At 46.1% G+C, this 21869-nt stretch overlaps 1 protein-coding gene and 1 long non-coding RNA gene across 5 annotated transcripts in view; both read right to left on the bottom strand.

Moving 5' to 3' along the window:
* Window positions 1-21869, bottom strand: part of TOX2 (TOX high mobility group box family member 2) — a 137235-nt gene that overhangs the window by 8573 nt on the left and 106793 nt on the right. The window lies entirely within an intron of this gene.
* Window positions 1754-9035, bottom strand: LOC118881924. The gene is made up of 3 exons (XR_005016627.1): window positions 8955-9035; window positions 8126-8128; window positions 1754-1766 (listed from the first exon to the last, which is right to left on the bottom strand). It is a non-coding gene; the product is annotated as an uncharacterized LOC118881924 (long non-coding RNA).

Here is a 21869-nt window from a genome sequence, read left to right on the forward strand (position 1 = left end):
ATTTTTGGCTGCATTGTTTCTTCGTTGCTGCGTGCGGGCTTTCTCTAGTTGCCGTGAGCGGGGGGCTACTCTTCGTTGCCGTGCGTGGGCTTCTCATTGCGGTGGCTTCTCTTGTTGCAGAGCACGGGCTCTAGGGGCGCGGGCTTCAGCAGTTGCAGCACCCGGGCTCAGTAACTGTGGCTCATGGGCTCAGCTGCTCTGCGGCATGTAGGATCCTCCCAGACCAGGGCTCGAACCTATGTCCCCCTGCATTGGCAGGCGGATTCTTAACCACTGTGCCACCAGGGAAGTCCGAGTTCTGAAATTTCTAAGAGGTAAAAATTTTTGTTGTTTCTTTTCCTTTTGCTCCTAATTTCTAGTAACATACGTGATCTAAGAATATGATCTGTACTATTTGCACTTTTGAAAATTTATTCAGGTTTCCTTTAAGACCCAAATATGTTTAAATTTTGTATATATTTCCCAGTATTTAAGGGCAAAGGGGAGCTGTGTTTGCAGAGTAATATAATAGTGTGACATTTCTCTGTCCTATCAGTGGTGATTATATTATTTAGATTCCTTTGGTTTGTCAAAGTTGCCTACAACTTTCTGCTTCCATCAAAATCTCCCTTTAATGCTCAAAGTTTTTGTTTTGGGAATTTGATGTTGGTTTTTATTGCAAAAAGAAAACTGGCAATTATATCTTCGTAACTGATTAAACGTTAGTATTATTATAAAGTGTCTAATTTTTGCCTTGAATTCAGTGGAGTCTGATACGAACATTGCTATCCTTGCCTGTATATATATTTGTTTGAATTTGTTTGGCATTTCTTCATTTCTGAGGAACTTTCTTTTTTACGTGTCAGTTTCCATTTTTTTGGGTTATCTTTGTCAAATGTTGGTTTTTTGTGTGATGGTCAGCTTTAGAAAAAGAACTGAGTTGTTTCTCTTTTTCTTTATGTCCTGGAAGAGTATAAATAACAAAGAAATGATTATTTTCCTTAGAGAACTGAAAGAGTTTAGACATAAAAACATCTGAGGCCCAGGGCTTTTTGAAAGATTGATTTTCACAATATTTTCCATGGCTAATAGGTCTATTTTAGTTTCCACATTCTCTTGAGTTAGTTTGGTTTTATAGATATATATATACACACACACATATATTTAGAAAATTGTATACTTCATCCAGATTTTAATACCAATAGCATAAAATTGGGATAACATTGCCATATTTTTAACCTACTCTATGGTTTTAAATCCCCATTCTCAATTGTAATACTGTGAATGCATGTTGCTTTTTAAAATTTTCCTTCTCAAAAGCTTATATATTTTTAACCGTCCAAACAACCAGTTCTTATATTTAAACAAATCAATTTGACAACTTTTCTGATCATTATTAAATTTTGCTTTTCTATTAATATTAACTTCGGGTATCATGTTGCTTTTTATCTAGCTTTTCAAATTAAATAATTTTCTTATTTTCACATTTTCTTTTTTAATAATAGAAGTAGCTAGGGCAGGGGTTCAAACCAGGACACTTTTGCCATGTAGGAGATGTTTTTGGTTTTTAATGGGGTGAGGGGGGTGCTGCTACTGGTGTCTAGTGGGTCGAGGGGCCAGGGATGCGGCTGAACACCCTATAAAGCACAGGATGCTCCCCAACAAGAGTTATGTACCCAAAATGTCAACAGTGCTGAGGGCGAGAAGTCCAGCTCTGTAACCATGATTTTTTCCCCCTGCGGAGGACTGTAGCTGTATCATAGAAATACTTTAAAAATATTCTACAACTGAAGATTTGATTTTCCTTTTTACCCTAAAATTATTTGGAAAAGGGTCTTTATTAATGTAGCCTTTTGTGACTGTGGCCAGGAAACATAACACCTAGGATTTTATCTTTGTGGTACTGAAGTTTTCATTATGGCTTAAGATATGATCAATTTTTGTAAAACTTTCATGTGCCTCTGAGATAATGTTTACTCGGTAACATACACATTTCTCTATGTGTCTATTCAATAAACTGTTTTGACTACTTTAGCTGTGAAATCTCGAGAAAAATGAGTTTAAGCCTCCTACTACTATTGTGTTCCTATCAGCTTCACTATAGAATTTAAACCGGTTTTCTTTATATTGATGTGAAGTTATTCATTCCCATATATGTCCCAGAATGCTATATTTTCATTATGGCTTCTCCTTGTTAATTTTTTTAAAAGTATGTTTGCCTCAATTAATGTTTCTATCTTAAATACTACTTTATCTGTGGCAATTATCACTTTCTTGATTTTTCCACTGTTTTATTTACTATATTTCAATAAAATTTTTTTTAAAACCACAATGAGGTATCACCTCACATCTGTTAGAATGGATATTATCAAAAACACAAGAGATTACAAATGTTAGCAAGGGTGTGAGAAAAGGGAACCTTTGTATACTGTTAGTGGGAATATAAATTGGTGTAGCCACTATGGAAAACAGTATGGAGGTTCCTCAAAAACTTAAAACTAGACTACCATATGATCCAGCAATCTCATCCCTGGGTATATATCCAGAAGAAATGAAATCACTACTGCGAAGAGATATCTGCACCCCATGTTTACTGTAGCAACATTCATAACAGCCAAGACATGGAAACAACGTAAATGTCCGTGAACAAATGAAGGGATAAAGAAAATATGGTACATTTTACAATGTTATTCAGCCATAGAAAAGAAGGAAACCCTGCCTTTTGTGGCAGTGTGGACGGACCTTGAGAGCATTATGCTAAGTGAGATGAGTGAGACAGAGAAAGACAAATACTTTATGTTCTCACTCATATGTGGGTTCTAAAAAAGTTGAACTCAAATAGAGAGTACAGTGGTGGTCACCAGGGCCAGGGGGCTGGGGGAAATGGGTGAAGGTGGTCAAAGGGTACAAACTTCCAGCTGTATGATGAATAAATTCTAGGGATCTAATATACAGCATGGTGACTATAATTACCAATACTATATTATATAATTAAAAGTTGTTAAAAGAGTAGATCTTAAAAGTTATCACCACACACACTTATTATGGTAATTATTTCACAGTATATACATGCATCAAATCATCACATTGTATACTTTAAACTTAAATATGTTAAATCTCAATAATATCTCAAAAAAGCTGGAAAAATTTTTGAACACTTTGAACAAAAGGTAGGTTTTAAAATCTATTCTCTAAACATCCTTTTCTATTCCAACATGTACACACTCCTTTTTCCATGAATCTTAAAGAAGGATCTGACATTATTTCTTCAAGGGCAAATTGGCCTTGGGGCTCTGTGTTTAGGGCTTGTTTTTGGTTTCTTTTTTTTCCTTCCCAGCTGCCTGTTTTAGAATTCTTCAATCAGGTATACCTGACTCAGTAATTTAATATATGGCCAACACTTGATAATGGCAGATTTTGAATTTTTGCAAATCTGCTAAGTCTGAAATGCTCCCAAAGTTGTTCTAATTTGCACTGCCCTGTTTACTAGAGAAGTCAAACCCTTTTTCATTCGTTTCCTGGCCATTTGGGTTTCTGTTTATACTGCTGGTGGTAGTGTAAACTAGTAAGGTACACATTTTAGGAAGAAATCTGATAATCCGTATCCTATAACCTAGCAATTCTATACCAAGATATTTACTATAAAGAACTTTCCCACATGCACAAGAAGACATACATACTGCAGGAAATTTTAAAGACTCTGAAATGGGCAAATGAATGTCCTTTCAATGGCATCCTGGGTGTTGGCTAGTCGACCTCAGGGTTATCTGTTTCTATAGAAATGTGTGCTTTTGTCTTTGACTAGGCTATTTTTTACAACTTTGTAAGCTGTACAAAAATGATATTAGTGCAACTTATTTTTTTATCATTACATTTTTTTAAATTGTGGTAAAATACACATAAGATAGGATTTACCATCTTATCCATTTTAAAGTATATAGTTCAGTGGCATTAAGTACATTCACACTGTTGTGCTACCATCACTACCATCCAGCTCCAGAGCTCTTTTCATCTTGTAGAACTGAGACTCTGTATCTATTAAACCATAACTTCCTGTTGCTTCCTCCCTGCAGCCCCTGGCAACCACCATTTTACTACTATGAAATTTGACTATTCTATGAATCTGACTACTTTAGGTACCTCCCGAAGTGGAATCATACGGTATTTTTTCTTTTGTGTCTGGCTTATTTCACTTAGCATAATGTCCTTAATGTCCATCCATGTTGTAGCATATGTCAGAATTTCCTTCCTTTTAAAGGCTGAATAAAATTTCATTGTATGCATATAATGCATTTTGTTTATCCATTCATCTATTGATGGACACTTGGGTTGCTTCCACATTTTGGCTATTGTGAATAATGCTGCTATGAACACAGATGTACAAATATCTCTTCAAGACCCTGCTATCAACTCTTTTGGATATATACCCAGAAATAGAATTGCTGGATCATATAGTAATTCTATTTTTAATTTTTTGAGGAGCTGCCGTATTGTTATCCATAGGGTCTACACTATTTTACATTCACACCAACAGTGCACAATTTCTCCACATCCTTGCCAACTCTTGTTTTCTCTCTCTCTCTCTTTTTTTTTTTTGGATAGTAACCAACCTAATGGTTGTGAGGTGGAATGCAAATGATTCTTATCCATAAAAATGCAAAAAATGTTGTCTGGTAGAGGTACCAGTTGATCGCATCCTGTAGAAAAGAAGAACTCTAACATTATATTCTTGCTCTATAGATATCAACCAGTTTTGCATTTATAAGAACATTTATTTCAGCATTCTTGATTGCCTATATACGTACCTATTCATCAGATTGTCCTTTGAGCTGATTATAATATCTTACTGGCTTCCTCATTAGTGAATGAATTAAATAAATTGACATGTTTTCATTTTATATTTATATGAAAGTCATATTACCTTTCAAAAATTATACACTACAACAATGGTCATTTCAGCACTTTTTTTTAACTCCAGAAAAACTGGGAATAATCTAAATGTTTGCCAGTTGGGAAACGGTGGTAATCTGTGATCTATTCACAGAATGGAATTCTGTACAGAGTTGAAGTGAATGGCCTGGAGCCACACCTACCAATGAGGATGAATTCAAAACAATAATGAGTAAAGAGTTTCAGAAGGATACATACAGTAGAATACCTTTATGTACATGTTCAAAACATAAAACATTACTATAAAGTGTTTAAGGACATATAAAAATGTAGTAAAATCATAAAAACACCTATTACAGCCCCTTCCTCTGTCGTGCAGGCGTGCCCTGGGGCTCCCCAAGTCTCTGGCTGAGGTCACATCCTTGCTCAACTCCTTCCTCTGTGGACTCTGATTCCTCCTCCTTCAATAAACAGCGTTCACAAGAATCCTCGTCTCAGGCTCTGCTTCCAGGAGCCTCACCTAAGTCTCTCTCCACCAGGTCAACTGGTCTCCCCTCTCCGTGGGCTGCATCCCATAAGCATCAAATCATGCTCACTTCTCTCCCGTTTTTACATGAAAAGCTCCCTTAGTTCCAAGTCTTCTAAAAACCGCTGTCCCAACTTTCTCCCCTGCACAGCCAATCTTCTGCAGAGAACTATCTATTCTCACTGTCACTAGGACCTCCCCTCCCATCGGCAACTCATTTGGCGTGTACCCTCCTTACTACGTATACCACTTAATCATCTCACCACCATCTTCATCAGTAGGAAGAGGAGGGGAAACTTTTTTTTTTTTTTTTTAAACTCACTGGTTTGTTTTTTTTTTTAATTTTGTTTTTTTGTTTTTGTTTTTATTACTAGGGGCATAGAAGCCTCTAGCGTATTCTTTTTTTTTTAAACGTGGTGATACATTTATTTATTTATTTATTTATTTATTTATGGCTGTGTTGGGTCTTCGTTTCTGTGCGAGGGCTTTCTCCAGTTGCAGCAAGCGGGGGCCACTCTTCATCGCGGTGCGCGGGCCTCTCACCATCGCGGCCTCTCTTGTTGCGGAGCACAGGCTCCAGACGCGCAGGCTCAGCAACTGCGGCCCACGGGCCTAGTTGCTCCATGGCATGTGGGATCTTCCCAGACCAGGGCTCGAACCCGTGTCCCCTGCATTGGCAGGCAGATTCTCAACCACTGTGCCACCAGGGAAGCCCGAGGAGGGGAAACTTTTATTAAGCATTTAATATGTCCCAGAAGCACTGCTGAGCTTTTCCATATATGGCCCATTTAATCACCACAGCTACCATACCAGGTGGGTAATATAGTCATCCTCAGCTGAGGAAGTCAAAGCTCAGAGAGGTTCAGAGACTTGTCCATGATCACACAGCTACTGCAGGTGGAGCTGGGTTTCTCCAGACCGTCATACTTTCTCACTAAGCTATGATGCCTTCCCCAAGACACCCCTTAGTCCTTGACTCCAAGAATTGCTGCCTTGCCCGACAGCCCTCTTCCCTCCAGGGCCTGACTCCTGGCCGTCCAGCTACCTCACTAGTCACTCCTTCTTGGTCTTCTCCAGCCCACTCCTTCAACACTGGCATTCCTCCAGCTCTGTCCGACTTTCCCTCCTTTCTTCCATGCCCACTGGGTGAGTCGTGGCTTCTGCATGGATGCTTATAAATAGGGGGCATCCCCCAGAGATGATTCCGAACCCCCATACCCCACCTAAGGAAGTGTTTTGTTTAAAGCCAATTTCAGGCTTTGAAAGAAAAAAGGTGAGCTCACAGGGGCAGTACACAGAAGTGGTCAGACAACGTCAATCCCTCCACACATTCTAGAATTCCCTACCAGTTCACAGGGCCCCTTGCCCAATCAAAATCCACCCTGCTCTGCCCAACACATTTGGCAACTATTGCCTTTTCTCCTAATCAGCTATAGCAGGTGCTGGGAGGGGCCTGCCCGTTTGCCCTTGGCCTACTTTGGAGGTCCCCCTGACACCACCAGCCCAAGTGTTATTGCCCCTGTTGCTGGTTTCCTGCGTCTCCCTGCCTGACAGCGTTGTCTGTCCAAGGAGGCTGGAAGTGCTGAGCCCTAGAAGTGACCCTCGATCTCTGAGGGGCTGCAGTTTGTGGATAAAACCTCGGCTTCCCCTCCCCTCAAGAGGACAATTCTGAGTCTCATTCCATACGCCTCTTGGAGGGTCTACTACAGGATTCCAGTTGGTCCAGGTGGTCACAGCTCACCACCCTGCCCTTTACTGGCTTTCTTCCCTTCCTGTTGCTCTTCCCTTCTTCCTTCCCAGAACATCCTGGGATCACCCCTAAACAAACTACTTGCACCGAAACCTTTGTGTCAGAGTCTGCTTTAAGGGGGATCCCAAATTAAGACACCAGCCCTCCTCTCGGCCCCCAGCATGGCTTCCTCAAGCCCAGGTGCTCTGCTGGCCACCAGAGTGACCCTTCAGGAGCATAATATGTCTCCTCCCTCCTCAGAAGCTTTTAATAGCTCCCCCATGACCCGCTAGCCCAGTCCTGGCCTTGTAGGAGCCCACAAAGATCTGCACCATCTCTTTCCTCCCGACCTCTCCAGATCCTTCCCAGAGCTTCCCAGGACATGTGGGCTTCGCGCTGGAATGGATACTGTTTCCCCTGTGGCTCACTGGTCCTTTGATCATCTTCAAGCTTACCTGAAATGCCACCTCCTCAAAGAAGCCTTCCCTGACCTCTCCTCCCTCTTTTGGCCACGCCCTTTGCCTGCGCCTTCCCCTGGGCTCAGCCTGGTGGGTATGGAGCATCTGCTTATGTGCAGAGATATATATAACGTGCTTCCCCAGCCCCAGGCAGGCGGCCCAGCCCGCAGCTGGCACTTATGAGATGTCTGGTAACCAAATGAACCAAGCCTCCTACTTCTCTCATGGAAACATATGGTCACCTCCAGGAGCCACATCTGCAGCCTCTCCAGGAAGGATGAAACAGAGGAAATAGTAAGGGTGTCGCTGTGAACATAATTAGGTTCGCCTGGCTTAATGGATTCTCAGGGCTGCACACAAAGGTGTTTTTCTGCAAAGCTTCATTTGCATTCTCTATGGAGAGTAAACCAGGTGCCGAGAGCAGCCCCACGCTGCAGGGAGAGAATAAGAAATCACACCCGTCTCCTTCCCACTTTCTGCTGATTCACAGAACGCACACCCACTCTGCTTCCTCTGAGGCAGGGACAAGGTGTCATTCAACACAGCCTCACGCTCTGCCCAGGGAATTGGAACTTTTTTTTCTGGAGGCAACAGCGGCTCCGCTCAATTCTCTCATTGAAGCCTCTGCCTCAGTTCCAGAGGGTCCAGAAACTTCTCCTTAATTTCCAAGCACAATCAAACCACAAAGGAAAATTAACAAGCCACTGACCAGCATTTTACAATCCCTTCCATAGTCTCAGAGCAGCTCTTTCTAACAGATACTAATATTCCTATTTTATAGAGGAATGGTAACCATAGTCATAGTGATACCATATACTTACTATCATGTTTAGTGAGTACGCACTATGTCCCAGGAGCTTCATGAACAAACCTTTGACATAAACACTCTTATCATCCCCATTTTATAATGAAGACACTGAAACTCAGAGAGGATAAGTGACTTCCCCAAGGTCACACAGCTAGGTAGTGGGAAAGTCAGAATTCTGGCTGTCTTCCAAGACTGAGATCTTTTTACTGTACCCACGGACCTTAACGGCTCTAATATAGGTGGACGGTAATGAACCTGCTCTCACAGGACAGCTGTAAGGATCAAATGAAAAAATGTTGTAGAGAACCTGGCACACAGTAGGTGTTCAACAGGAGAGGTTTCCTTTCCTTCATGCCCTCATGGACTTGCTCAGGGTATAAACTTGAACTGGGTCTCAATTGGGCTAAGAGGTCAGAAACAATGGAAGTTTCTGGATTATGAAAGAAATATGAGAGAAGCCAAGAGGGAGGCTCTGATGACAATAAAAATAATAGCACAAGGCCTGGCACAGGGGTGGTGCTTCAAAGATATTTGTTATATTTGTTAGATCAGGAGTTGGGAAACTTCTTCTGTAAGAGGCCAGATATTAAATATTTTAGGCTTTGCAGACCAGATGGTCTCTGTTGCAAGTACTCAATTCTGCCATTATAGCACAAAAAGCAGCAGTAGACGATACGTAAATGAATGGGGGTGGCCATGTTCCAATAAAACTTTATTTATAAAAACAAGCAGAGGGCCAGGTTTGGCCAATCGATAGCCATGGATTGCCAACTCCTTGAATGTTGGTAAGTAAATAGAAATGGTGCTAGAAAAACTACCCTGTACTTGTCAGTTAACATCTGCCAGGCACTGACCTTCTGACTACATTTAATTCTCACCCAGTTGTGCATGGGAGGAAGGTGTGTTTATCAGTAGCATGTTACTGATGAGGAAGCTGAAGCTCAGAAAAGTGCCCAAGGTCAGAAGTCGTAAGTGGTGGAGCTGGGATTCAAACGAAGGGCTGACTGGTTCCCAGGCCCGGGTCCTCAGGCACTACCCCACCTTCCTGCCCAGCCCTGCCCTAGGAAGCAGCTGCTCGGTGTGCTGTCCTTGGGCACAACCCTGCCCTGGCCACCAGCTGGCCTCTTGCTCTGTCTGAGTCACATCACAGCCTCTCTTTCAAATCAGAAAGACCTGGACTGGCGACAGAGGCCTGGTAGTTGGCCATTGTCCTCTGACTCTGAGCTTCCATGGCTTGTCTTGAGCCTCTTTCTCATGTCCTCGACTGGGCCTCTGCCTTCAGCTGCCCTCATGAGAACAACCTCTGTGGTCCTTTTACTTCTCAAGTCCTCCTCCTGTTATTCATTCAACAAACATTCCCTGAGGGCTTCTATGTCTGAGATCCTGGGAAGAAGCAGGACGAAAGAGCAGACTAAAAACACCCCATCTGGGGTACACCGTCTGATGGCGGAGGCAGAGATGCGGCCACCCAGTTTTTTGTTTTTATAAATTTATTTATTTATTTTCGGCTGCATTGGGTCTTCGTTGCTGCACGCAGGCTTTCTCTAGTTGCGGCGAGCGGGAGCTACTCTTCGTTGCAGTGTGCGGGCTTCTCATTGCGGTGGCTTCTCTTGTTGCAGAGCACGGGCTCTAGGTGCGCGGGCTTCAGTAGTTGCGGCACGCAGGCTCAGTAGTTGTGGTGCACGGGCTTAGTTGCTCCACGGCTTGTGAGATCTTCCCGGACCAGGGCTCGAACCCGTGTTCCCTGCATTGGCAGGCGGATTCTTAACCACTGCGCCACCAGGGAAGTCCCACCCAGTTTTAACCAGTGCAACAGCACAGGCGTGCAGTGGGATCTGGGGAGGGGGCTAGAGAAGGGCCCCTCCAATGGCTAGAGAGCTAGAAAGCCTTTCCACAGAAAAGACTCTGAGCTGGCTCTTGGAGGGGAAGTCTGCAGAAGACAAGGAGGGGGTGGTGGGCATTCCCAGAAGCAGGAACAGCATGTGCGAGGGCACAGAGGCATGGAGTAGTGTGATGATTCATTTCATGTGTCCACTTGACTGGGCTACAGGGTGCCCAGACATTTGGCCAAACATTATCCTGGATGTGTTTGTCAGGGTGTTCCTGGATGAGGTTAATATATGAACTGGTAGACTGAGTAAAGCAGCTTGCCTTCCCCAATGTGGATGGGTATCATCTAATCAACTGAAGACCCGAATAGAACAAAAAGGCTGAGTAAGAGAGAACCTCGCCTCCTGACTGCTAGGACGTCGGTCTCCTCCTGCTCTGGAGCTACACCACCAGCTCTCCTGGGTCTCCAGTTTGCTGACTACAGATCTCGGGAAGAGCAGGAGATGGGGATAAAGGGGTAGCAGAGGCTAGGATGTGGAGGGCCGGGGTGGAGGACCATGTCTGCAGGTGCTAAGGCTTGAGGCAGAGGCGCGTCAGAAGCCAGGTCTGTGCGCCAACAGCCGCCAGGGAGTCCTGTGATTTGCAGCAGAACTGCCTTCCTGGGGGAAAGTTGTCCCAGGACTCAGAAGCAGCAGACACCCTGCATAGCAGTTTCCCATTGCTGCTGTAACAAATTACCACAGACCTGATGGCTTAAAAGAACATGAACTCATTACCTTACCGTTCTGGAGGCCAGAATTCGTCTCACTGTGCTAATGTCGAAGTGTGGGCAGGGCTGGTTCCCTCTGGAGGCTCCAGGGGAGAATCTGTCTCCCCGCTTTTTTTTAGGATGGATGTGGTCCTTACTCCTTGGCTAGTGGTCCCGCATCACACGGCCTTTTCTCTCTCTACTTCCATTTTTCCAACACTCCAGGTGTTGGACCCTCCTGCCCGGTTCTTATAAGGACTCATGCTTACATCATGGGGTCCATCCAAATAATCCAGAATAATCTCCCCATTTCAAGATTTTAACTGAATCACATCTGCAAAATCCCTTTTGCTGTGTAAGGTAACATACTCAAAGGCTCCGAAGATTACGACATGGCCATCTTGAGGGGCATTCTTTAGTCTACCGCATCCCGGAATCAATGATGTGGGTGAGGCAGGAGATAGATGGGCCCAGGCTGAACAGCTGAAGTTCGTCCCCTGTGGACAGATACTCCAAAATAGCAGGAGGGAGGATAGGCTGGGCCCTTTTTTCTTTGATAGAAGATAAAAGACCACATATTTCTCATTCTTGAAGTCAAGGAGACCTTCCCGACTATAAAGCTCCTTGGAGGTCAGAAGGGGAGTGATGTCAAGCTACCCATAGGCCCCTTCGTTGGAATCCATCTTGGCTAAGAGATGCACAAGCACACATGGGAGGTTCCTGAGATATACCAAATACGGACTCAGAACCAGGCAAAGCAACATGACTGGCCAAAGGACTCCTGGAAGAAATGCCCCACAGAAGTGATTCAAACTACCACAAGGGCACGACTCTCTCTCTGAGCCCGCCCATAAGTCTATCCACACGTACTATTTTTCCTCCTAATAAACACTTTACTTGTTTCACTACTTTCCATGTCTTTGTGGGAATTCATTCCTGCAAAGCCAGAAGGCCAGGGCCTTTCCACTAGCCACTGGTGTAGTGGCTAGGATTCAGTGCTCTCACTGCCACAGCCTGACTTCAGTCTCTGGCCGGCAACCAAAACCCTGCTTCAAAAGCCACTGCAGGCTTAGGCCACCCTCGAGATCAAGGGGGAGTCACAACCAAAGCTCCCCCATGCCAACCCTCCCAGGGATACACCACTCTCTGAAGTTTCCTCAGGCTTTAAGAGTCAAATATCGGAAAACGATTTTCTCTTAGGAAAAAAACTCCAGCACAAAAGAGATAGAAAGCCATTAGGAAGCCTTCCCCAGTGCCTGCCTCTCGCCCCGAAGCCTCATCAGTAAGTATTTCTAATAAACTTTCATGCTTGGCGGGAGATCCCTTGCACACTGACAAATTTCTCCTGAAATCTGAGATGTCTTGTTCAGAGTAATAGCTATAGTGCCCAGGTGCCCAGCTGCTATTGTAAAATCAGTAAGCATTTAATTGAAACAAATGACTATAATAATAGTACATTATCCCTGCAGGCTGAGCACCATCGCAGTTTTAATTATTGAGTTAAGCGTCAGACTACTTTATCCTTGAAAGCAACAGCCCCATTTCAGGTTACACTGATCATCCTCTTATGAATATGAAGACACCAGCAGGGAAGGATGTAAATGGAAAGCAATTTGTCCTCTTTGGGGCTGGTTTTGTCTTTGAAGAAAGGTTTGCAAACACAGGTTGCTGAGACACTGGGTCTGGGGTTGCCCTGCTGGGGTTGTGAAATTTCTGCTGGGTTGGGATGAGGGCGGGGCGGTCCTTAGGTTTCCCATCCCTGGGATGCAAGCTCTCGCTTCTCTGCTTGGAGCCTGCACTAGACCCCGACTTCACTCTAAGTAAAGGCCTGAGTCTTTACCAAATCATACGCCCCTAGAACATCCCACTGCCACCGCCACTACCACCCAGACCTCTCTGGTCTTCTCCCAATTTTGCTTTCTCCCCATTCACTCCACTCCAGCACCCACACCTCCGGCCATCCCTTGCACACCCAAGCTCATGGCCCTCCTCTAGCTCGGTGTGATGCCCCCTAGTGGACAACTGGCAATATTTGGAGACATTTTCAGTTACAACTGGGAGATGCCACCGGCCTCTAGTGGGCAGTAGGCCAGCGATGCCGCTAAACATCCTACTAGGCGCGGGACAGACCCCCACCATGGTGAATTACCCAGCCCCAAATGTCAACAGTGCCAAGGGCGGGACGCCCTGCAAGTTAGCTGTTGCCTTTGAACGGGATGTTCCTCCCCACCCGCGGGGATACCTACCCGACTTATTCCCTCATCTCCAGCCAGTCTTTTTTCAAACCTCCCCTTACCTATGAGGCCTTCCCTGACCCTCCCACCTAATACTGCAACCTGCCCATGCCCCCCACCGCTCCTGCCTTCCCAAGTCCCTTCAGGCCATTGTTCTTTTTCTTCCAAAGCACTGATCACCTGTAAACACACTGTGTGACTTCTTTATTGCCTTTCTCATCTTGCTCCCCCTGCCAGGATGTAATTTCCACACGGGCAAACATCTGTGTTTTGTTCACCATCGTATTGCACCTGGAACAACGCGTGACACATAGAAGAATGCCTGTTGAATGAATTATCTGCCCAGACCCCTTCTTCCTTCTCCTCCCACACCTATTCTGCCTCCAGATCAGGCAAGGCCACCTCCTCGTGATCTCCCAAATCCACCCCTCTTGCCCAGGTTCAGAGCCTGCAATGATTAATTTCATGTGTCAGCTTGGCTGGGCTAAGGGATGTCCAGATAGCTGGTAAAATGTTATTTCTGGGCATGTCTGTGAGGGTGTTTCCGGAAGTGATTAGCATTTGAAATCTGTCCACTGAGTAAAGAAGATGGCCCTCCCCAATGCAAGTGGGCATCAGCCAATCCACTGAGGACCCGAATAGAACAAAAAGGCAGAGAAAGGGCGAATTCTCTCTCTTCTTAAGCCGGGACATCCATCTTCTCTTGCCCTCAGTCATCGGAGCTCCTGGTTCTCAGGCCTTTGGACTTGGACCGAATTCTATCACCAGCTTCCCTGGTTCTTCAGCCAGTAGATGGCCGACTGTGGGACTTCTATGTATCTATCGATATGCTATTGGTTGTGTTTCCCTAGAGAACACTGACTGACACACAGCCCATTTCTTTTTCCTGGACAGTGAAACGTCTCTTACTGGGCTGCTCAGAAGTCTCTCCAGCACACGTTTTTGGGTTACTCCCATGTGCTACATGGCACGTTCTCGGTTCCCTGAGGGCAGAAACTGAGGCCTGGGATCTGTCACAGTCCCAGGGCCCACACGGGACTGCCGATGAGCCACAGGCCCTGGGAGACAAAGAAGGCAGGCACAGGCCCTGTCGTTCAGGAAGGGCCACCAAATCCAGCAGGATGGACAAGTGAGCCAGCCATGTGAATTCACATTGTGAATACAGCGTGATGTGCTATTAATGCACTCACCCACTCAACAAATGCAATGTGTCCCCTGAGACCTGAGCTCCTGGGACACAAACTATCCCATCCCTATGAACGGGCGAATGATGCACCACATGGACGTTCCGTTCAGGCACAGGTGATTCTTCCAGTGCATTAATATTTTGTGCCACCAAGGAACAGTGTGTGAATGCAGAGGACGCAAATCCAGATGAACTCAGCGAGCAGTGGAGGAATCAGCACTATTCCCCTTGCGCATTCACCCCACCTTCTTACTCTCATCCTGTCTGGCCACATGTCTTGGCATGAAAGCGCTTTCCGCATGCTTCTCCCCAGTCTCCGTGCATTTTGCTGTTGTCTCTGTAACCCAGCGGTGTTACACCCGCTTCCATCAAGCTACCTTCCCAGTTCTTACTGAGAGGTTTTTCATTGTGCAGGAATATGCATTAGGATAGTTACAGGTCTCTGGCTACAAAGTTGCAGAGGTCTTGAGAGGTTTGCCCTAGCCCTATTTTTCCTATAAGCTCTGCTATTTTTAGGATTTTGCAGCCTTTTCAGGACTGTATCTCTCGTATCACAGCAGAAACGTCCGTATTGATTAAGCATCTGCTACGTGCTCGGCCCTGTACTGGACACTGGAGATTCACAGTGACTAATATAGGTGGGGTCCCTGCCCCACGGAGCTGACAGTCTCATGGGGTAGACAGACATTGATCAATTCCACAGCTAAATCAGTATGTAGTCACAACGGTGACGAGCGCTGAAAGGAAAGCCACAGGCCACGGGGAGGTTGTCAGAGGCAGACCGGGGATCCAGAGAAGCCTCTCTCTGGCTGGGGTGAAGGAGACTGGGGAGGGGCGAGGAGGGCAGGGAAGGATGTGCCTGAGATGCAGGCAGGGGCCAGGCTGGGGTAGGACTTGAATGCCAGGTGAAGACATTCGGATTTCATCCTGAGGGTCGCTGGGAACCCAGAAAGGCAGATCAGAGACTTGAATTTTAGAAAGGCCAGCCCGGCAGGTATGTGGCAGGTGGCAGCTTCCAGGTAAAAAGTGACACCACCACCATCCCAGATTTGGGTGGATGGAAAGTAAGAGATGGCTGAGAGAGTTGCCGAGGGAGAGAGGCAGGATTTGGGACTGGTCATGGCATGGGGTCAAGGGTGGCACCGGATGGCCAGTGGGGTTCACGGGCTGGTCACGTGGGAGAAGAGGTAGGTCCAGCCAGGTGGCGAGGACAGGTCAGCTGTGAACAGGCTGAGCTTGGGCCCAGCATCCTAGTGGGGTCTTCACATGGGGATGGTCGATTACATGGTCTGGTACTTGGAGAAGGGGACCGAGCAGTGGAATGTGGCCTTGGGTCCTAGAGGTATCCAGCCACAATGGAGAACCAGGTAGAGAGACAGAGAGAGAAAGAGAGAGAGAGAGAGAGAGGTAGGGCCTGCAAAGGAGGCCGGGCGGGGGGGGCTCTGAGCAGTGAAGGACCCCAGGAGCATCACCGTCACACCGAGGAAGCAGAGGAGGGGGAGAGTTTCAGGACAAAGTGGTGGCCAGCTGACCTAACAGAGCTAAATGTCAAGTATGACAGAGGCAGAACACGCCCGATGGCTTTGGCAATGTGGAGGCCCCCCCGGCCCCCCACGTGGACTCGTTTCGTAGTCAGGGGGGTTGGCAGAGGCCAGAGTAAATGCGAGGGGAGGGAATACAGACAACCAGGGCCGATGACTCCTTCTAGAAGCTCCGCTGGGACCACGAGGGGAGAGATGGGACAGCAGGCAGGTGTCGAAGGACGACTTTCTTTTAGATGCTGAAGTACAATTGTGGAGGATGGGCGCTCCTGTCACAGTAATGCCCCCATGGGGACCTTTACTGCAGAACTGATGGGCGACAACATGGCCCTGCCACTCACGGGCCACGTTCTCACCCTCCGTCTCAAGTGATCCTTTTAACAGCCCTGCGAGGCAGGTGCTGCTGCCCCCACTTTACAGAGGAGCAAATGGGGTCTCAGAGGTGAATCAACCGCTCCGCGTGCGCAGCTCAGATGGAGCAGGGTCGGGACCCCAGCCCAGGTCTGCCTGACCCCAAAGTCTGAGCTCCTCTGAGCACTGAGGGCGGAGGGGTGCAGCATGGGCCCGGCGGGCCCGTGGTTAGAGTGCCCCGAGGGAACGGTTCTGTTATCGCTGCACAGCGGCGTCAGCACAGCATATCTGCCTTGTTTTGACTACTCCTGGATCCTTCTGTGTCTCTGTGAAGGATTGGGAGGGGATGACAAGCCGCCAGGAAACTGCTGCGATTAAAACAAGACTGGAGATGAAGCTTGGGGTCCAGAGCCAGCACGATGGTCACCCCTGGGCGCCAGGGGCCTGCTAGGACTCGGGGTGCACCGGGGTCAAGGCAGGGATAGAGCTGGGGGGCCCCCAGAGGACAGATCACAGGCGATGAGGGCTTGGTCCTGCAGGCAGTGGGAGCCTGGGTGGCTGTGAACAGCAGACGGCCCGACAGATTTCCTGCGCTCAGGTTAAGAGGCCAGAGGCAGGATCACAAGGTACATGGGGCAGACGTCACGGACACGAGAGAGCTGAGGAAGGAACCACCACCCTGGGTCACAGGAGGCCGATAACCTGTCGAGGCTGTGAAGCCTCCATCTTCCTGAATTTGATCTTCAGCTCCTCTTGGAAGGGGGCCTGGTGCTCCAGCCCGCAGCACTGGGGCTGAGCCACATCCTGGGAAGGTGCATCTGCTTAGCTGGCAGCCAGCCTCCGCTTCCCCATCTGAGTGGCAGGAAGGGTGTATTTTACTTCCTTATCTCCTTGTCTGTCTGTCTGCCCTACTGGAATGTAAGCTCCATGAATCAGGGATTGTCATCTGCTCAGGGCTTGGGAAGAGTGCCTGGTACACAGTAGGGGCTCAATAAAAGTTTACAGAATGAATGAGAAAGTACAGGAATGAATCCTGGTGAAGTGAAGCTGAGCAATTGCCTAGGTCTTGTTTGAAGTCTTGCAGCTTTAAGCACCAGAGTCAAATTTAGGACAGGCAAAGGGGGTTCTTTCTTTCCAGCAATGAGTTCCCTTTCTCATTCCCAGTCCAGCCTTCAGCACTATTACCAGCCCAGTCCCACCCCCAGCCCAGACCACCACCAGGGACTCCGCCAGACCGCTGTCCTCAGCACCTCCCTCGGGGGATGGGGCAGCTCTGACGCCCTGCAGGCCCAGCCCCCTCCGCCTGCAACCCAATTTGCCTCCCTTCTCAGGACTCCGCTCAAATGTCAGCACCTCCAGGGAGACCTTCTCGGGCTCTCCCACCTCAACCAGGGTCCCCAGGTGATCGTCTCTCATGCACCTTGTTATTTTTTCCATTTGCCGTGCCATGCTTGTAATCATACATTCACCAGCGTGCGGACGCTCTTCTGGTAGTGTGCTCCGTCCGTGAAGGGGGGGGACCGTGGCTGCTTTGCTCGGAGCCGCTTCCCCAGTGCCCAGCCCCAGGCCTGGCACACCGCAGGCACCCGGTAAATGTTGAAGGAGGGAGCCAGGTAGCCCTGGAAGCTCTGGGCTCCAGGGCGGCAGCCTCCCGAAGCTCCAGGCCAGCCCCATGGAGACTGAACCCTCAGGGGCACCCGCCTCGCGTGTCTTCCCTCTCCAAAGCATCGAGGCACGTCACAGCTAGGTCCCCGCTTCCCTCAAGCCTCTCCCCGCCCTGCTCCCCACTGGCAGTCCCCACACCACAGGTTCCTGCCTCTTTGCCTTTGTTTATGTTCTTCCTTCTGCCACTGATGCCTCTCCCAGCCCCACACGTCTAGAGACTGGCTGAAGTCAGCTGGTCCTGGGGTGCCCCTTGGGACCCGAGTGACCTTGATCACCCATTCCCTCTCTCTCTCTGGGCTTCCTCAGTTGAGGGGCTCTAGGGACTCCCCTGGCACTCCAGTGGTTAAGACTTCCACTTGCACTACAGGGGGCACGGGTTTGATCCCTGGTCAGGGAACTAAGATCCCACATGCCGCGCAGCACCGCCAAAAAAACAAAAACAGAAAACAAAAACCACCCAAAGGAAAAAAAAAAAACAAAACCCAAAAGCAAACAAAAATAAAAACAAGGGGCTCTAAAGGTGGCCGAAGTGGAATCAGATTTGCATTTCAGAAAGCTACACTAGCTGACCCAGTGGGGACGAACCAGCTCATGAGTGAACTGTGGGGGGAAAGGCAGAGGCAGGGGGACAAGTTCAGAGGCTTCTGCACCAGCGCAGGCCATGACAGGGGATGCTGAGCTGGGGTGTGGCAGTGGGCCTGAAGCCGGGGGCAGCGGAAGTACGAGGGCTTCGGGAGGTGGGCTCAGTACGGCTCAGAGATTTCTGGCAGGTGGCTGGACCCCACAGAAGAGGGAAACACAAGGAAACAGAAGGGTTACTCACCTCCCTCCTCCTTAATGCTTAACAGTCTACATTCAGAATTAGCACATGTGCTAATTAAAACCATTTTTCTGAAGAATTTATTATAGGATATTCCAAGCTAATTATAAATTCCTCTGTAGCTGATCCTGAGTGGTGTGCTAATGTGGTGTTGAAATCTCTTTGGCCATGCTCGTTTAAATTATTCATCAGGCCCTGCAACAGTTGTGAACTGTAATTTAAACAGTCAGCTCATGAATATTCAATTAACACAACAAACACTGGCATGTTTTACTGCCTTGCCGCTCAATATTTTGTATCCTCACCCGTGTTTACATGTTTTTATGAACTCTCGAGAAAAGTGCTGCCTGTTGAAGTCCCTGGTTAAGTGGAGATTGAAATGCTGGGGAGGGGGCAGGAGGCAGCAGGCATTGTTTCTGACAACCTTTCTCAAAAGAGTTGTGGGTGATCAGGCTAGAAGGGGCCAGGGATGGGAGGCCCAGAGAGGGCAAGGACTGGCCCTGAGGTCACACAGTAGATCCAAGGCACAGACAGGACTTGGGAGTTCAGGGGTGGTTCCCACTGCCTAATCCAACACAAATTAATTGGCAAAGCGGGTCTGAGGACGTCTGGCTCTGAGTCAATGCTGGGAACGTAGAGGAGGCCAGGTCTTCCCAGCTCCCCGGCCTTCTGAGGGCCATGGGCAGATGTTGCCAAATCAGGTACAGCCGTTCAGGGTAACAGGCTTTTTTAGAATCCAGGCTGGCTCCACCCTTGAAAATCAGGCTTCCCAGCCCCCTCCATGGCCAGGTCAGAGGACTATGTGCCTCCTCTCTCCGCCGTGAGCTTTAGGGCCCCTGCAACCTGTAAATAGTTTTGAAGCTTCCACGAATGGCTTCCTCCTTTATCCTCACATCCTCCCATGAGGCAGGCACTATGGTGATTCCCATTTTTACAGATGAGAAGACTGAGACTTAGAGGGCTTGCCCAGGGTAGAGCTCTCCTCTCCTCCCTCTCCCGAGACCGCACCCTCAAAAAATCATTTTCACAACTCCTAAGGAACCCATCCCAAGAGAGTTTTATAATAGAGAAAAGTCAGAAATAGCCTAAATGTCTATCAGTAGAATACTGTTTACGTTCACAATGAGACATCCATAAAATCAAATGTTATGCAGCCACTAAAAAGAAGGGCACGACCTATCATTATGCTCATGGAAATACATCCATTACCTCCTGTTGCAGAAAATCAGCAGGTCACAGAACAGCTCCAATAGAAGAGACTGGAAAGTACAGGAAAAGGCACCGTGTTATGGTCCCTTTTATGTAAATTATGTGTATAAATCACAAAGATATGACTGAAAAGATACTTAGCAAATGGTTAGGCTAATAATGGTTATTTGTGGATGGTGCAGTTTTAATGGTCTTTTATTTCTTCTTTGTATTTGCTTCTGTTTAATATTTTTACTATGAACATGTGCCATTTTTAGAAAAATCAATAAAGCTATGTTTTTGAAAGAAAGAAGTAAAAGATCTAAGAACACTTCATTTCAAAATTTATAGGGTACAGCCAAAGCCACACTCAGGAAAAAGGTACAGCCATAAACCTTTTATTATTAAACAGTAAACAATAAAAGCAAATGAACTAAAGAATCTAAAATGAAAAATCTAAACATCCACAGGAAAAAAGGAAGAGATTAATAAACATAAAAGGGGAAATGAATAAATTAAGAAAAAAGAAAATAAAATTGAAACATAACTCTGATGGTTGGTTTTCTGAATAAAATGAATAAAATAAAGTTGAGAAACCAATAACATGGATAAAGATGAGCATAAAAAAAAAGAGAAACTACAACACACAACTTTAGGAATATGATTGCGGTACAATCACAGGTACAAAGCCTATAAAAATTACAACATTATACTAAATACAATTCAGTGGTAATAACTGTATAGATCTCAGTGTGATAAACTATTCATTTTCTGAAGATGGTATAACCTGTATAGTGAATATATAGATTATAGTATAGTCTGTATTTCAATACAGAAAAATGACGAAGCTATCTCATAAAAAGAAAACTACAGAACCATTTCACCATAAAAAAAATGTAGAAGAAACATCTTAAGTAAAATAATAGGTACATTAAATCCAGCCTCATGTTAAAAAATATATATGTGTGTATGTACATATGTTTAAATATGTATGTATACACACATACCATACCCAATTAGAATATATTAATATGTACTGGGAACCCATTAATAAAATTTATTATCTCAATATACTAGGAAAGAAAAACGTATATGATCATCTCAATACGTATCTTGGAGCCATTTGATAAAACTCAACAAAAATTATGAGTAAGCTGAAAGATTAGAAATGTCTTTTAAAATATGCTAAAAAACTGACTTTATGCCAAGGGTGAATTTAATCCCCATTAAACTGGGGGAGAAAGCAAAGATCACTGGTCACTGATATCATCCCTATTAAGTGAAAGTTTGACCCAATGCAATGAAACAAAAAGAAATGAGTTACAACCACTGGAAAGGATCTTCTCTGTAGATGTGATAGCATTTCTAGAAACCCCCAAAACCTCCAATTCTAAAGTTAGAATTTGAGACAGCCAGATAAAAGTAAATATAAGAAATACACTGCTTTCTTATTTACCCACAAAAAAACAGAAAACGTAATTGAAAAGTTCTAGCCATAATAGCAAAAATATAAAATTTTAAAGAATGAAATTTATAAGAAATATGTTGGATCCATACATATGGATGTATATGCATATGGATATATACATATATAAAACTATAAAGAGAGCAAAAATTATTGAAATAAATGGAGATTCACATTGTTTCTGAATGGGACAACTCAAGAGTATAATGATATAAAATCTCTCCATTTTAATTTGTGGATGTAATGAAATTCCAATGTAAAAACGTATATCCAGGATTAAACCCAAGCAAGACCAGGGGGCGTGAGTAAGTTGAATGGGAAACAGCAGACCACACATCATGTCACAAAACACAGTTGCACCAACGCCTCAATTCACACCCGCGGCTGTGCTGGGGAGGGGGAGTCCTGTACAACCCGCCGAAACAAGAAGGAAAGGACCAAGTACGACTTA

Source organism: Balaenoptera musculus, chromosome 15 (genome assembly GCF_009873245.2).
Source record: "Balaenoptera musculus isolate JJ_BM4_2016_0621 chromosome 15, mBalMus1.pri.v3, whole genome shotgun sequence".
NCBI classification, from domain to species: Eukaryota; Metazoa; Chordata; class Mammalia; order Artiodactyla; family Balaenopteridae; genus Balaenoptera; species Balaenoptera musculus.